At 36.7% G+C, this 18,256-nt stretch overlaps 2 long non-coding RNA genes across 3 annotated transcripts in view; both read right to left on the reverse strand.

Moving 5' to 3' along the window:
- LOC118539275 (uncharacterized) overlaps positions 1-18,256 on the reverse strand; it is a 97,105-nt gene that overhangs the window by 13,298 nt on the left and 65,551 nt on the right. The window contains exon 3 of the long non-coding RNA XR_004919086.2: positions 14,638-14,706. This is a non-coding gene — a long non-coding RNA (uncharacterized LOC118539275). The remainder of the gene's footprint in view (positions 1-14,637; positions 14,707-18,256) is intronic.
- On the reverse strand, positions 5,215-11,492 carry LOC118539276 (uncharacterized). 2 transcript variants are annotated; one of them, XR_004919088.2, is made up of 3 exons: positions 11,377-11,492; positions 10,484-10,564; positions 5,215-6,094 (listed from the first exon to the last, which is right to left on the reverse strand). It is a non-coding gene; the product is annotated as an uncharacterized LOC118539276 (long non-coding RNA). The 2 variants fall into 2 exon arrangements; XR_004919089.2 differs by having other exon boundaries at positions 10,484-10,604; positions 11,377-11,471.

Here is an 18,256-nt window from a genome sequence, read left to right on the forward strand (position 1 = left end):
AGCACACATTTCTCCAACTCCTATTTTCTATGTAATTTTTCATGGCTTGACAAATTCCCTGCATGAATGTATCATAGACTAAATATCTAAATATCTAAACAATATTCTATTGCTGGGCATTTAGGTTGTTTCAAGTTAGCTATTATAAATAATGTTGAAATGAACACTCTAGTATGTTTTTTTAAAAGATTTTATTTATTTATTTATTTATTTATTTATTTATTTGTTTATTTATTATTTATTTATTTGACAGAGAGAGACACAGCCAGAGAGGGAACACAAGCAGGGGGAGTGGGAGAGGGAGAAGCAGGCTTCCCGCTGAGCAGGGAGCCCAATGCGGGGCTTGATCCCAGGACCCTAGGATTATGACCTGAGCCGAAGGCAGACGCTTAACAACTGAGCCACCCAGGCACCCCCACTCTAGTATGTTTTAAACAGATCTCAGATTATTTCTTTATATTAAATTCTTAGAAATGCAATTACTGGGGTGTCTGGCAGGCTCAGTTGGTAGAGCACATCACTCTTGATCTCAGGGTCATAAATTCAAGCCCCACATGGGGAGTAGAGATTGCTTAAAAAAAAAAAAAACTTAAAAAAAGTAATGCAATTACTGAGTTTAAAGGCATGAGTACTTTGTTTTTTTCTCAGTCTACCTTACCGAGAGATAAATACAATTCATAAATTTAAAGTGTTTGATGACTTTTGATAAATGTGTAGAGTTGCGTAATTACCAGGATCAAGATACACATTTCCTCATGCTTTATAGTCCGTCCCCTCCCTGATCCTTCATCCATCGTAACCAATGGTTTTGTTTACTATCACTCTAGTTTTGCCTTTTCTAGAAATGCATATAAATGGAATCATACAGTATAAAATCTTTTGTGTCTGGCTTCTCCATTAGCATAATGTCCTTGAGATTAATCCATGGTGCAAGTATTGGTAGTCTATCCCTTCTCATTCCTGAGTATTCCATTTGGTTATCCATTCTTCAGTTGATGAACATTTGACTTTCCAATTTTTGACTACATGAATAAAGCAACTATGAATGTTCACATACAAGTCTTTATATGGACATATGCTTTTATTTTCCTTGAGTAAATAATACTGAGAAGTTGAATTACAGATTACATGGTAAATGTTTAATTTTATAATAAATTGAAAAGCTGTTTTCCAAAGTGGCTGTATCATTTTGCACCATGTCTTCACCACCACTTGGTAGTGTCGGTCTTTTTCATTTAGTAGATATATACTGGTAACTCAATGTGGCTTTAATTAGTGTTTCCCTGAAGAATAAAGATAATGAGCATCTTTTTATGTGCTTATTGCACAGTCATTTCTTTTTTGTAAAGTGTCTGCTAAAGTCTTGTTGGGGATTTGGGGACTGATCAAGATAAGAACACAAGAAGCAATAAAACACAGGCTTTATTGGGCAGTACTTAAGAGTTTCAGGAGTTTTCAGGGTTGCATGAAGTCCCTCATCATGAGACTGTTTGTAGGCTGACAGTGAGGGGGTCACCATCCAAAAAGGGAGGAGGGCAAGGGAACTCCCAGAGGAGAGGGCAATCAGACAGGAGGCTTACACATCTAGGTGATGTGCTCCAGCAGCATGGTAGAGCGTCTGAGTCAGAGCTTCGAAAGGCCGCACCAAAGGCTTGGGGACCTTTATGGCCCAGAGCTTATCTTTTTTTTTTTTTTTTAAGATTTTTATTTATTTACTTGAGAGAGAGCGCATGAGTGAGAGAGCACAAGCAGGGGTGCAGCAGAGGGAGAGGGAGAAGCAGACTCCCCACTGAGCAAGGAGACCAACATGGGGCTCGATCCCGGGACCCTGAGATCATGACCTGAACCGAAGGCAGCCGCCCAACCAACTGAGCCACCCAGGTGCCCCCAGGGCTTATCTTATTGATTGCCAGCAGATGTGGAGTTTGGTTTCCTAGAGTATGCAAAGCAGGCAGGTTCTAAAAATCCCCTTGTTTGGGCTATTTTGTAAATAATGGAATGTATACAAATTTGAGTTTGGCACTGGTGGGCTTTTATAACTAGAAGCTCTCAGACTGTAGTAAAGAAATAAACTTGAGGATGCCTCTGTCTGCGGCTCCCCCTGCTTGTGCTCTTCCTCTCTCTCTCTGACAAATAAATAAGTAAAATATTAAAATAAATAAAAAATAAACTTGGAGCCAATACACAGAGACCATCTTTGGCTCATTTATTTAACAAAGTTTTGTTCATTCTTTTAATTAGGTTGTCTGTCTTCTTATTACTGAGTTCTAAGGGTTCTTTATATATCCTGAAGAGGAATCCTTCATCAGATGTGTTACAAATATTTTTTCCCAGTCTATGGCTTGTATTTTTATTTCTTTTTTTTTTTTTTTTTTTTAAAGATTTTTTTATTTATTTATTTGAGAGAGAGAGAATGAGAGAGCAAGCACATGAGAGGGGGGAGGGTCAGAGGGAGAAGCAGACTCCCTGCCGAGCAGGGAGCCCGATGCGGGACTCGATCCAGGGACTCCAGGATCATGACCTGAGCCGAAGGCAGTCGCTTAACCAACTGAGCCACCCAGGCGCCCTGTATTTTTATTTCTTAACAGTGTATTTTGACGAAGAAGATTTTTATTTTAATGAAACCCAATTTATTAACTTTTTAAAAAAGATTTTAAGTAATCTCTACACCCAACGTGGGGCTCAAACTCAACCCTGAGATTAAGAGTCATATGTTCTATCTACTGAGCCAACCAGGCATCCCTATTTATCAACTTTTTTTTTAATGCTTTCTACTTTCTGTGCCTTATCTAAGAAATCTTTGCATTACCCAAGATCACAAAGATTTCCCTCCTGTTTTTTCTAGAAGTTTTATCTCTTATGTTTAAGTTTGTGACCCATTTCAAGTTAATCTTTGTATATAGTATGAGACGAGGAACAAAGCTCATCATTTTGCCAATGATATCCAAGTGTTCCTATATCATTTGTTGAAACATTTTCCCCTACTGATTTACCTCAGCACTTTTGTTGAAAATCAGTTGATATATGTGTACACCTCCACTTTGTTTTGTCCCACTGATTTATATATCTATCATTATGTTAAAATTACACTGTCTAGATTACTATAAAGTCTCGAAATCAGATAGTGCATCTTCTTTGTCTTAGCTACTCTAGAGTCTTTGCAATTCCATACAAATTTAGCCTGCTGAATTCTATAAAAATAATTCAAAAGCTTACTGGTATTTTGACTGGAGTTTTTTTGGATCTATAGATCAATTTGAAGAGAGGTGAAATCTTAACAATACTGTGTCTTCCAATCCATGAACATTGTATCTCTCTCATTATTTCGGGATTCTTTAGTTTCTCTCAGCAGTGTTTTATAGTTTCCGCGTACAGGTCTTACACATACTTCGTTAAATATATCCCTAAGTATTTCCTGTTTGCTGCGCTATTTAAATGGTTTTGTTTTCTAAAGTTCATTTTATAGTTGTTTTTTGCTAGGGCATGAGCATTTTTAAGGCTCTTTGTAAATATTGTCATTTATAAAGGTCATACCGATTTATATATCCAACAAAATATGAGCTTATCTGTTTGACTGCATTTTTTTTTTTTAAAGATTTTATTTATTTGACAGAGAGAGACACAGCAAGAGAGGGAACACAAGCAGGGGGAGAGGGAGAGGGAGCAGCAGGCTCCCCACGGAGCAGGCAGCCCGATGCGGGGCTTGATCCCAGGACCCTGGGATCAGGACCTGAGCCAAAGGCAGACGCTTAACGACTGAGCCACCCAGGTGACCCTGACCGAATTTTTTTAAAGGTCTGAGAAAGAGAGAGAGAGAGCACAAGCGGGAGCAGCAGAGGGAGAGAGAATCTCAAGCAGACGCCTTGCTGAGCACAGAGCCAATGTGAGACGAGATAACAACCTGAGCTGAAACAGAGTCTGAGGCTTAACTGACTGTGTCACCCAGACACCCCTTGACCACACTTTTGTAAGTACTGCTCTCATTAAAATTTTTTTCCCCCAAGTGTGGCAGACTTGACAAATAGTTCTATTCTTTCAATTTACTTTTTTGGACTCCTGGAGAATTATAATCTCTTGAGCAGAGTAGGTTATTGTTGGACCTCAGGCACAGAACATTTGCTCATACACATTGGTTCACAGCACACCATCATCATTGGCCTTTAATTTCTTTTACCTCATTCCCCACTTCTCCCTCTATGAGCAACTTTTTTCTTGTTCTTAGGCAACATTCCAATGTGTTTGACATAGGTTTTTGAATATTTTCTTACATTTTTGTGTCCATGTGTTTTAAATATATACAAATGATATTGTTATAGACTCCATTGTTGATTACATTCACTAAATTGTATTTTTAAAACATATGCAGATGTGGTAGATATATGTAGTCCTTTGCTTCTATCTAATGCACAACTGTATGTGTGTGCCTCCACCATATTTTACCTAGCCCCCTCAATGATTAAGAAACCTAGATTGGTGGGGCACCTGGTGGCTCAGTTGGTTCAGCATCCAATACTTGATTTTGGCTTGCCCTGCATCAGGCTCTGTGCTCAGCATGAAGTCTGCTTGTCTCCCTCCGTCCCCGCTGCTCCTCCCCTCCTTTGCTTGCATGTGCTCTCTCTCAAATAAATCTTTTTTAAAAAAGACAAAAAACAAAGCTACATTGGCTTGAAGTTTGTCACCAAAAAACCCAATGTAATTATGATTCTCGTATTTGTTCCTTTAGAGACCTGTGTAAGACTTCTTGAGGACATATATCCAGAAACAATTTATTCAGATCTATATTAAATTTTGCGAGACTGCTCTCCAGAACAGCTCCACCACTTTACACTAAGCAACAGTGTATGAGGGTTTCTATTCACCCCATCCCCATCAACACTTGACATTATCCATCTTTCTAATTTTTGTTAGTCTGTTGGGTACTAAGAGATATCTTATTGTGGCTTTAATCTGAACCTCTCATTACTAATAAGTTTGAGCATATCTTTCTGTCATTAGCCTGTTCATATCCTTGGTGCATTTTTCTACTGAGGCTCTTGTTTTTTGTTTGATGATCTAGGCATTCCATGTTCTACTGTAGATACTAGCTCCTTGACAGATTCAGACATGTAAATATATTATCCCATACTGCCATCTCTTATAAAAATTATGAAATCTTTTTTTCCCAGTATTTTTTACAGATATCTACTGACGCATAACAAAGCACCCAAAACCTCAGACGTTTAAAACAAACCATTTTATTTTGCTCATGATTTTGTTGGTCAAAATTGAGAAGGGCTCTCCTGGGTGGTTCATCTGATTTACACAGCAACAGCCATGGCAGGTGGGGCTGGAGGATCCATTTGCAAAATGGCTTCTTCACTTACACACCTGGTCCCTTAATGCTCCTTGGCCTCTCCAGTAGATATTTTATCCTCCAGGACCTCATCAGATGACTTTGACCATCTTAGGACATAGTGATTTCAGGGTAATTGCATCTCTTACAGAGTGGCTGGCTTCCAAAAGGCAGGAAGAAACAGGCCAGATAAGAGCAACACCTGGAACTGGTATATCATCCATTCTACCATATCTTCTTGGTCTAAGCAGTCAAAAAGCCAGCCAAAATTAAGGAAGTGGACAGATGCCCCTTTTGATGACAGAGTGACATCCCATTGCAGAACAGCATGTCAGCTGGGAGATACTGGTGTGGTCATCTTTGGAAAACAGAATCTGCTATGTCATGCAATGACATTTTTATTTTTTCTTTTGTGAACTGTCAAACCATGGCTTACCTTTCTATCTTCTCTGATTGAAAAAACTTTTTATTACGTATCTCAAAACTTTTGCATCTCTATATATTATGTTCTTTCCAAGTTTTCCTCTTCAGGTAGAAGACTACAAGTCAGTTTCATTTACTTTACCATTAGTTTTCTTTTTAAAATCTTGTGTTAGAATGAAAAAATTTAGGGACATCTGGTTGGTTCAGTCGGTTAAGCGCCCGACTCTTGAATTTGGCTCAGGGTCGTGAGATCAAGCCCTGCACTGGGCTCCATGCTGTGCGTGGAGCCTACTTAAGATTCTCTCTCTCCGTCTCTCTCCAACCCTGCTCAAGTGCTCTCTTAAAAAAAAAAAAAAAAAAAAAAGGAAAAAATCACTTAAATCTGTGTATCTCAAAAAAAATGATATATTATAGAATATTATCAATAAGCCATTTCACAAATATCTTAAAATTAACTCCATTATAAATTCAAATTCTATAATTACAACAAATAGTACAGAAAAGTTTAAAATCACTGATGTCTTCATTTAAACTAATACAATGGGCCTTTTCTTTCCCGCTTATAAACTGCACATACTCTATATCTTCAATTAATACTAAAATATAAAGGAAAAAGTTGGCCACTCTTAATACAACTTCACTGGAAGTACGGTTCTTATCCCCTTGGAAAAAAACAAAAACAAAACTTCTTTAAAAACAATTTAAAATCCAGAACATGGGGTTAAAATAAAACATGAAAGCAGTTTACAAATAATTTTTTTTCAGATTAGTAAACATACACAACTCTCTCTATTCTTTCACATCAATTAAAAAATTTCTTCTTGTATGGTCTTAATAAAAATTTCACAAATACGCATTTCATGAGTGTCAGGCAAGAAGTAATACTGTCTTCAAGTAAAACTTGTCTGAAAATGACAAATCATGTATCTCTTCGTTCACTAAAGACTGTTAATAATAGAAAAGGAGACTAAAGCCATACACCCTAGAGTTTTTTACAGGCCACATTCTGGAACTTGGTGCTAAGGTTTAAAGAAGTCATTAACTCATTTCCCCCCAGAATATAGAAACATAGCATGTGTAGCATTTTAGTTATAAAAATGTAATATGACAAGGGGTGCCTGGGTGGCTCAGTCAGTTAAGCATCCGACTCTTGATTTCGGCTCAGGTCATGATCTCAAGGTCGTGGGATCCAGCCCTGCTTCAGGCTCTGCACTCAGCGGGGAGTCTGCTTGAGATTCTCTCTCTCCACTCTGTCTGCCCCTCCCCCTGCTTGTGTGCACTTTCTCAAATAAATAAATAAATCTTTAAAAAAAATGTTATGTGACAAGAATGCTTCATTAAAATAATTTTTAGTAGTCTGATTGTGATATGTCTGGTATGGATTTCTTTGAATATATGTTGAGATTCATTGACCTTCCTGAAGTTCTAAGTGTGTATCTTTCACCAAGATTGGGATGTTTTCTGCTGCTGTTTCTTCAAATGTTTTTTGCACTCCACTCTTTCTCTTCTCCTTTTGGGATTCTGATAAAATGAATACTAGACCTTGTGACATTGTCCCATTGGCTCTGTTCATTTATTTTTTCTATCATTTTCCTCTCTGTTTACCAGACTGGATAATTATTATTGCTCTAGCTTCAAGTTCACGGACTCTTCTTCATTATCTCCATTCTGCAATTGAGCACCTCCAGGGAATTTTGGGTTTTATTTTGGTTATTGTATTCTGAGTCCTAAAATTTTATTTTGTTTCACACACACACACACACACACACACACACACACACACACTATAATATTATCTCTCTGCTGAGACTCCTCTATTTTTTTTTCAAGAATATTCTTCTTGACTTCTTGAAGCATGGATATTTAGAATGAATATTATGGATATTTTGGAGGAAAAAAATGGTTTTTAAAAGTTGAAGCAAATAATTTAGAAAAAATTTCCAAAATAAACAAAAATGTCATTTAAGTTCTAGAGCCACACAAGCACACTGAGGGTAAAAGTTGAACAAAATGAAAAATAACGAAAGCAGAGGACAAAGCAAAATAATCTCTTAAGGTCTCTTGAATTTTTAAGATATAGATAGGATCTGGGATGCATGGGTGGCTCAGTTGGTTAACACGTCTGCCTTCGGCTCAGGTCATGATCCCAGAGTCCCAGGATCGAGCCCAGGTCAGGCTCCCTGCTCAGCGGGGAGTCTGCTTCTCCCTCTCCCCCTGCTTCTTCTCTCTCTCTTGCTCACTCTCTCTCTCAAATAAATAAATAAAATCTTTTAAAAAAAAAAGATATAGATAGAATCCTTTAAGTTTTGGAATATATGCATATGATCTTGTTTTCTTTCCAATAGGAAATGAAGTAATATCTTCTAACCTAGATACAACCTTTTGCTGTAACTATTGGTGTGTTATGTCTTGCCTATAAAAATCCTATGATTAATAACCTGTCTTCCAGAAATAAGGTCCAGCAGAGCAGAGATAATGTATCCAGTCCTGGAAATATACGTAGAAAGGAGCAGAAAATAAGATTCATTGAAAGGCAGGAAAAAATTTTAAAACTTTTCCTCTTTCTTTCAGACACCTTATTATCCTCCAAAAAGGGGAGTGAGTGGGTGGAGATGCACTCCATATTTAAGAGTATTGTTATCTGAAAACAAAATATATAAACAAGTGCACAAAGTACAATCAACAATTCTTCCACTTCAAATAGTGTAAATGAAAACTAAGGGCCAAATTCTGAATGGGTGCTTTGTTGTCTTGTATGTGCAGTTTTACCACTCACAAATGTTCACAGATGCAGAAATACATTAATGAAAAATGTGTGTTTTCAGCAATGTGAACAGTATTGTATAGGGAAACGAAATTAGAAAGGACTTGCATAAAGGCCTCAAACAGATATTCCTACTCAACCCCTCCACCCAAGTATTTCCAAATTTTGATTACAATCTAAAATGAACACTTTAATTTTTTGTTATCTTCCACATTGTATTATTTGGAAGTTGGTATTTATTTTTGAATGAACACCAGAACCAGAGGCCTTCATTTATAACAAGAATATTACCAGTGGGAAGCCTGGCTGACTCAGTAAGTAAAGCATGTGACTCTTGATCTTCGGGTCATGAGTTCAAGCCCCACATTGGGTGTGGAGGCTAATTTAAAAAAATTAATAAAAAAAAAAAAGAGAACGTTACAGTTACCCTTTGGTGCTATAGCTCACTGAAAGGAGTTTCATCAAAACCACACAAAGCCTAAGTTTCAAAATGATCACTTTTGGCACATTTATCAAATATATATAGACAACCTTAGGAATCATCTTCTCCAGAAGGTAGTGGATCTTACCATAATTTTTTCTGGAAGTATAGTTTGACTTTCCTGTATTTCAAAAAACATTTCACACCAGCAGAAGAACTGAAATGATGGAGGTAGAAAGCAGAGTACAAAACAAAGTCCTCAGGGACTAAATGTTAAAATGCTTGGATAAAATCTCACCATTTCTTAGAGACATGAACTCACAAATGTCCAGAAGGGCTCTTTGAAAATACAGAGATACATTTATTTCTAAACTTATCAAAATAAGTACCTATCTATTCTCCAAGCACCTTCAAATGAATCATTTGTTGAGGATCTGAGTCACAGGTAACTTGGCAATTAAAAATGTATGCATCTTGGGGTGCCTGGGTGGCTCAGTCGGTTAAGTGTCTGCCTTCGGTTCAGGTCAGGATCCCCGAGTCCCAGGATCAAGACCTGAATCGGTCCCTGCTCAGTGGAGACCCTGCTTCTCCCCCTGCCCCTCACCCCACTCGTGCTTGCGCTCTCTCTCTCTCAAATAAATAAATAAGATCTTTTTTTTAAAAAAAAGTATGCATCTTCTTTCAAAGCAAATTGTGGTTGTCATTGGTTTTGAATGATTTTATGACTCTACAAATCTACAAATTCTAGCCATTTCTAAGATAAAAAGTTTTCTAAGATACAAAACCACCAGTATTTTACCACATCACCTAACAATAACAAATATGAACAGTATAGATCATTTAAAAATAAGTTTCCCAATCCTTTTCCATTGGCAAGTTAATTAATATTCTAAGATACACTGAGGTCAGGTCAGAGTGAAGGAAATACCTTCCTGATACCTGACTAGCAAGCCAACAGTATTAGTTTACCAATCCATACCCAAAATTACATTCAACAGAAGTACGTATACAAACCCATCCACTTTGCTCCCTTCCGTACCATTACTATATTTTCAAATACTCAAGTACTAAGCAAACTCAGACAAAAGGGGAATTATGAAAACCCAGTACATCACAAAACATTGAAGGGTTTTTTAATGATACATGAAAGTAGTCCAACAAAATGACACAGAAACAGGTTTTATAGGCTCTAAAATACCAAGAAAAAGAACAATTTTTTTCCTCTCTCACTACAAATCATTTCTGTCACATGGCCTGCCCCCCAAACTAAAAACTGAGAGCTGATTTTCAAAAGCACATTATACTTATTTTAAATCCCCCATTTCACCAAACTTGAATGAAAAAAACGTTCTAGATGACAATTCTACTTGGGGGGGGGAAAAAGCTTTTACATAATATTGTCTGATAAATAGCTTTTCATGGCTAGTTAGGCCTCAAGTTACATAAACAACAACCAGACTGTCTAAATAAGGCAGAATTTATGGAGCAGCACATGGTGGCAGAAATACCGAGTTTGTGCAGGGGTGTTAAGACAGGTACTGACCTGCTTGGCAATTTGGTGTTATCCTGAGATTCTGATATGTGCAGTTACATGTCAATACACAGTGTCGCATTTTGACTCAAGCTGAGAGATTATCGAAAAACAAGTAAGATGCAGAGGAACCCTGTGACCCAAAAGTAAGGTAACACAGCTAAAAGCAAATCTGATTCCCGTAAGTACCCAAACAACTTCACAGCACCACTAAGGTGAAGGGGATTGCTTCCTAGAACTAAAGGTAATTGTGATGGTGGGATCTGTTTTAAATTCATTTTTTGCACACTATACTGTTCTACGAACAATTGCAAAACAGTCTTCTGGAGGCTCGAAAAGGTTTAAGAACACATCCAAGTTAACAGAAAGGCATTTCATAAGGCGGAACTGCCCCACACTGCCTCTTAGCATTAGCACACAAGGGCAAGGTTCACCACATGCAAGAGAAAGTGAAGCACACACTCAGGGGCACGTTCACCACTCATGCAGTTTGTCACACCTAAAACAAGACAGACAACACTCAGGATATTCTGTCCACACTTTCCAAAATTCCACTTGTTGCACAAATCCCACCAGACCCAAGAAAATGAGCCCAACCTAACCCCAAATAGGGTCATGAGCATCAACGACCAGAAGTACAGAGTCGAACAATGTAAGAAAAGTGGGAGGAGTGCAGGATACAAACCACAACAAAACAAAGCATGCCCCAAAACGCTTAGGCGCTGGTCAGCCAGATATTTTGAAGGCTGAAAGCCAGACGGCTAGGGTCCGGCAGGCTGGAGCCCCTCATCTAGCCCTTAGCCGCCAGAGGCCCCCAGGCCAATCTAGCGACAGGAGGCCCCAAGCTTAACCCAGCAGACCGCTCGCCCACCTCCCAGGCACACATTTAACAGGCCCTCGGTAACCTGGGGGCTGTCGGTGGCCTTCTGACGGTACAGAGAGCCCCCCAAGCCGTCCGGAATGACAGAATACCCCAACTCCTGCCTTGGCGGCGGCCATCATGCCAAAAGAACGAACTTTTACGACAACTCCCACAATACCCGCGGCCTACAACTCCCAGAGTGCACCGGGCGCCGCCGCCGTTAACCCTGTCGTGGCGCCGGGGCTGGCGAGCCCTTCTCCCCACCCCCTCCCAGCACCCAATTGTTGCACCAACTTTAGCCCTCACAATCCCAAACTAACTTTGCAAATTCTGTCGAACAGTTCCAGTTTTGCTATTTCGCTGCCTTCCTTTATTACTCAGACCACCTCAACTGCCCAGAAAATTATCCCTGACAGTACTATTTGCTGTCCCCAGAGCACTCTTCACAGTGCTAAATGCTTATCATTTATAGGGGTACATTGAGCTTCAGTTAATCTTCCCCTTCGCCTTTATAATTTTCTGGCATTTTTCTAAATTATTATAACAGATATTTTGGTACTCAACAATATTAATTTAAAAATTGTTTTCTAAAATCTGGGAACCAACAACAGAGAAGAACTATCCTATAGCTGACTATAATAGTCTCTATCTCTACGTTTTGTAAGATAAACTTCCTTAAAAAATTCATGCAACTCTAAATAAGTCCTAATAAGAAAAATTAGATATGGGCAATATATCTTTTCAATTTCAAGTTCATTTTTTTTAAAGGGAAAACTCTATTGTGTCAACATACTTTGTTTTCCCTTTTTCTCTCTATTGATAGAAAGATAATCAGAAATAGCATATAACTACTACTTTATTCCTTTCTGACTTAAAAAAATAGCAAACAACCAGTCAGGAAACATTTTCATATAATTTGAAAAGAAAACCAAGGGTTCGTTCTTTCAGAAAACTGCACAATCACATATTTTGCTAATGAAAGAACTCCTTTAAAGTTTCTCATTTTAATTAAAAACGAGTTTTAAAATGCATTTCTTTTAAATACATTGCCCATAATTTCAGTAAATATGACAATCACATTTAGAGATCACAGTATCATCAATATAAATTAAATGTGTAAGATGTACTTACACAAACTGTAACTTGCTCAGACGTGTAACTGACTGACAGACAAAATAATTGTTTGGTATTTGATGCATGCACTAAAACAACAACTAGATTCTCCTATAGTATCTGCTATTTTTCTCATACCAAAATATAAAATAGAATGTACATAATGTCTGATTTTTCCATGGAAACATTTTGCCATTTGAAAGGGCACTCAAAATGTATCATGAATTTCGAATCACAAAACTCAGAAATCCTAACACACACAAAAAAAACTCAAAGCCCTTTGGAAAAGATACGTCTTCAGCAAAACTCTACAAAATCTTATTTTAAACATGACCCTTAATATTACATTTAGCTTATTAGTAAATTTTTTGATCTAGTAAACTACAATGAGAAAATACTTCTGCATCATTAATTTTTTTATTTCATGTTACAGTATATAGTTTCATTAACAATTAAGGTAAATGCTATATGTCAAGACATAAAATATATACATATATATATTTAAATTTTAGTTCATTAGACTATTTTAGCTTCTGTATTTTTCTAATTTTAACTTAACATCTTAGTTAGAATTTAGCTAGGCAAAGTTACATTTTTTCTCTCTATTTTTTAATATCTGCTAGACCATAAAAATGTAATGCATATTTTACATATTATTCTTCTGATGTTAAAATATGTGATTCATAAGAAAGTTTCTAAAACAAGTCAGAAATGAAACTGATCTCCTCGTATATTTATAACATGCTTACAACTCTTTTCTCAGTGCTATTAAATTATATTTTCCATTAGAAGTTAGTTTTTTCTATTTTTTATCTTTTAAAATATAAGATTTAAAAACTGACATATTAAAGGACTTTATTTAAAGAGTACATTAGGAATAATGTTAGAATCTTTTTCAGATTACCAAAATTCTTCTTTTGAAAATAACTTAGAAGTTTAGTATATCCTAATTAAGTAATTTAAGTAAGTCTTAACCTATATATTTAATATTAATATGAATGTTTTATAAGGAGAAAAATATATTCTAGAAATGAATTCTTTAAATCCATGTAAAAAAATTAGTACTTTTCTCCCAAAGTTTTTAGATTTTATTTAACCACATGAATTTTTACGTGTATTTCTTAAAGACCGAAACCTTATTATACCTTATTAAAACTTACATTTTTAAAAATATTTATATGTAACTGTTTCATATATTTAAAATTAGAAGTTTTGTTTGCTCTTGACAATATATGTTAATAGAAGACAAACATTGCAATTTATTTCTTTTTCCAAATGTGGTATTGGTGAGAAAGCTAGAATGTACAAATTTGCATATTTTATAACAGATTCTATGTATAATTTCTCTAAATATTTCTTTCATTCTTTTAGCTTCATAAAATACTTCAAAGCATCTCTAAATGATTGTTTAGATATTTTAATTGCATTTTTACTTTATCTGCTTTAAAACATCTGATTTTCATACATGTGATTTATACTGTTCATGCAAGTAAATTGCACTAATAGAATTACTGCCAAAAATAGAATGAGTTGCTAATATTTTAATATGCTCAAAAAGTTAGTCTGTCTTCCCTTTTCGTACGTTACCAGTATGACACAAATAAAAACTGAAAAGAGGTCACACACAAAGGACAGGTTCTTGCCTGATTAAACAAATTGTTTATATTTACATTATGACCCTACAAAGCAATATTTTCCTAGCATGTGAATATATCCCAGAGTTTAAGCTTCTTTGTTACTGCCCAAACCTTAAATAACTTTATTTCACTGGCCTGCTTTTAAAGCAGTGACCAGTCTTTCAAATTTATCAAAATAGTCTGTTTCTTATTATGATATATGTTTATATTTATGTTTAGGGATATTCTAGGTGTCTCTAGATTTTTTGAAATATAATTTTAATTTTGTTATGTCCTAAATACTTAGAAAAGATGATGATGGGAATCCTATTATAATGTCCGTCTTTTAGAAAGTACATAAAAGGGGCCTCTTTTTTCCCCCAACAAACTGATTTTTTTAATGAAAAAATTTTCAACTAATTTGTTTTTTTAACTTAAAAATCCAGCTTTTTATCATCTTCATAATGTTTTATATCAGTTAGCATAAGCAAAGCTTAAATTCATGTTACTTCTTTTCTCTAATTGAAATGCTCTCTTTTCAACAGATGGATAAATAATAGAAAACGTTTCCTTACCTAAAGATGAAAAGTTTCACCTTTACAAAAGTCTCCAAGTTTCTTCAGAAGATAAAACTTGACATTTTCCTATAGAAATAAAAAGATACAGGTTAATGATTATGATCACTCTAAAAAATCATAATAGGATGATGGATATTTGAATTTTTTGAGTCCTAACTTTAGACAGCGAGGCTTAAATATAATTAAATTAAATCAATGCTGCCAATTAAAAAATCATCCTCATTTAAATTTTAAATTTTACCACAGAACCATCATAACTTTCTTATACTTAGTTGTCCTGCATTTTATTCTGCTATTGACATATCATGTGGATCTTATTTATGACTCAATAGTTTTAATACTCTTTTGATATATTTGTCAATAACTATCCTAATCTGTTTTAAGATGTTTTCTAATACACAATAATGCCTGTTTTATACATAGTTTCTATAGCCTAAATTTCTAATCATGTGAGAGAAAAAGGTCCAAATCCTAAACTTCATAATTTTCAAGGCTTTTCTAGCTTCAAATCAATTTCTGCAAAAAGAGATATTTAACACATGACATACTCTAAGATAGAAACAATAAATACTTTAAGACAGAGTAAGACTTAGACTGAATGTTTAAAAGCCACTGTCGTGCTCCTCCCTCTCCTTCTTTCTGGTCATAATTTTATTTCCATTTTAATACAGGTTTACATTCATTAGCTCACATTCCTTCTCTCCAAAGAAAAAATTATTTCTGCTTAGAAAAATTTCAGATTCTTTACATTTTCCCTTAAGGGCATGTAAAGATCTACTATTTCCAATTCCAGAAGGCGGAAATGAGTATCAATTATACTATTTCTCCCCCAAATTTCTTTTCAGAGAGCTATTTTCTATTCCTTCCCTCTATATGATTCTGCCATACCCCACTCAGCTTTTTTTTTTTTTTTTTTTAACAAACCAACAAGATTTGTCTGACATTCCTCTCCCCGACACTTGAGGACACATTCTGATTTTGTTTTTGTGTTCTGATGCATATGTCAGAGTCTGGCTAATGCCACCTTTCCATACTCCAAACACAGCCAGTTTTCACTTACCACTAGGGACTTGCAGGCTTTCACGCACCAGACCCCGGCAAATCCCTGTTCTTCACCAGGACATCCCATTTGGAGTCCTCATACGGATGAATAAAGTTGGAGAGCACAGGGGAGTTAGAACCACAAGAAAGAAGGCTAAGCACAGACGTCACCAGTCACACCCCTGAAAGTATCTTGCCCGTAACTGTAATGCTTTAGAGCAATATAGAACCTATAAAATTCATATGCCCGACCACTAAAATATTCCTTTTTATTAAATCACTCATGGCTACCTTTGATTTCCTAAGCCATTGGTTTTTTAATGTGTCCTTTGTGGTACAAACAATTTTGCAAGTGCAGAGAGGTTTCTTTTGAGGGTAGGAGAACTGACCACTCACGGGTCCAACCAGTTTCTAGGGCAGAAGCAGGATGACCTCTTGGGCCTCCACCCTGGCTAAAAGCTTGAGTTCTGCCTCTCGTTTTGCCTTGTCATACGCGCCCGAGGGATTGAAGACAACCCTGTAATCACGCTGCACCTCAGTTTCTTGGGTTTCCAAATTGATTCCATCACACAACGCGACAAGCAGATCACGAAGTGGGAGCCCAATCAAACGGCAGAAAGAAGAAAGATCTAGACTAACAGGCCTTTATTCCTCAGCTGCCCCCATTTTCCTGAAGTCTTTCTCCCAGCAATGGAGGTGGGCTGTGGTATTGGGCAAGGCTGAGGGGTACAATATGGACGGCTTCCAATATCCCCAAACCCTACAACAGTGTAAACAGTAATATGGCCAGACATAACGGCAATATTTTTCCTTTTTAATAAAAAAAATATGCCAAACTAAAAGCCTCTTTCTAAAATACTGACATGGTAGGTAAATGCTTTTTATAAAGAATAATACATAAGTGGGTTCACAGCCATAAAAATCTTATCACTGCTTCAGCCTTGGTCCTGTTGGCTTCTTTTCCTCCATGTATACGGACAAACTAGTCCTCATTCAGTAATCCAAGGCTATTGTAACCGGGGAGCAAGCACAGTGGGGAGCCTTTAAACCCCTCAGAGAAACCCCCTCCAACCCAACCTGGCTCCAAGGATTGTAAAGGGAACTCGGCACAGCATTGTCAGTGTTCAGAAAGAGGATTCCTGCCCCACTCCCTGGCTCAGAACTCCACGCCAAATTAATCTGACTCATTAGTTCCTATTGAGACACTCCGTTATTTAAAAGAAAGCACTAAGCATAAGCTTAGTTAAAAGTGATTTTTTAGAAAGCCAAGATTTATTAATTCTAAACAGTAACAGATTAACGTTAACCACTTATCAATTTCAACACCACCAGCAGCAAATGGATTAATTCATTTGCCAGAGCAATTAACACTGTCATACTCTCTCCCAAACTTCCTTTCCATTTTAGGAAACCAAGTTCTTAGAAATAATAAAATAAGAGTTTTCCTTACCATGGGCTTTTAAACATTAACTACAAATCCAATCTCAGACTGTTTAGCATAAAATTAAGAGTGCTCTCTCTCTGTCTCTCTTCCTCCCTTCTATTTCTCCCTCTTTGAATTAATTAGGGGGAATTCACAATCTTCTGTACTCTGCTTTCCAACCTGGGTATCACTCCAAAATGGAAGGAACTTCCTCCCTCGTTCCCTTCATCCTTACTTGAAATCCCTCTTTAAACATACCACAAATTTTCCTGGTATCACTGTACTGTGATTCTGGCTAAATTTCACCAAACTCTATCCTCACAGAAACTGTAAAATGCAAAATGTAAAATGAGGGGGTTGTACAGGACAATCTCCAAGGTCCCATTTAGCACTGGCATTCTATATGTGTCTCTGATGATCGAGAGGAACTGGAATAACTCCATCTGAGCACCCAAATTCGGGCCTCACTTCTGTACATGCTACTGCTTTCACTCTATCTGTAAACTTTTCGCTGAATTACACCATAACACATTTTTCTGCCTTTCTAGGCGAACACTTCACTTCACTTTGCTTCTTCAACCTAATACTTTTCTTTCTCTAAGAAACCGTTCTGGATCACTGATAATGCTAACTCCATTCTTTCCGTTAAGACCATCACTGTACCACCAGCAACATTTTTCTGACCTAATTGGGGAATCGCTTAATAATACCGTAACACATTCTTCTTCTAAGAAAACAACAGTGTTTACTTCCCCAGACCCTACCATCCTCATCCTCATCTATAACATTTACCGAGAGCTTCTGAGGCGACAGACACTGTTCTAAGCACTGCACATTGAATCCTAACAACCAGATAATGCAGATGCTATTATCCCCATTTTACAGATGAGCAAATTGAGGCAAACAAAGGTTAAGTCATGTGCTCGGGGTTTATTTCTAATGAGTGAAGGATCCAAGTCTGAAAACCACACATTTTGGGTACAGGGCTTGCACCCTTAACCCCATGATGCACTCACTGCCTTTGATATAATGATTTCCATGGACCCTCCCACTTCTAAAATTCTCTGATCACCCAGCACTTGATTATCTCAGTCTCCTAATAGATGAATTAGGCATAACCAGAATATCTATTTTATAGTGTTGTTGGGGAAA

The sequence above is a fragment of the Halichoerus grypus genome, chromosome 11 (assembly GCF_964656455.1).
Source record: "Halichoerus grypus chromosome 11, mHalGry1.hap1.1, whole genome shotgun sequence".
In the NCBI taxonomy this organism is placed as follows: domain Eukaryota; kingdom Metazoa; phylum Chordata; class Mammalia; order Carnivora; family Phocidae; genus Halichoerus; species Halichoerus grypus.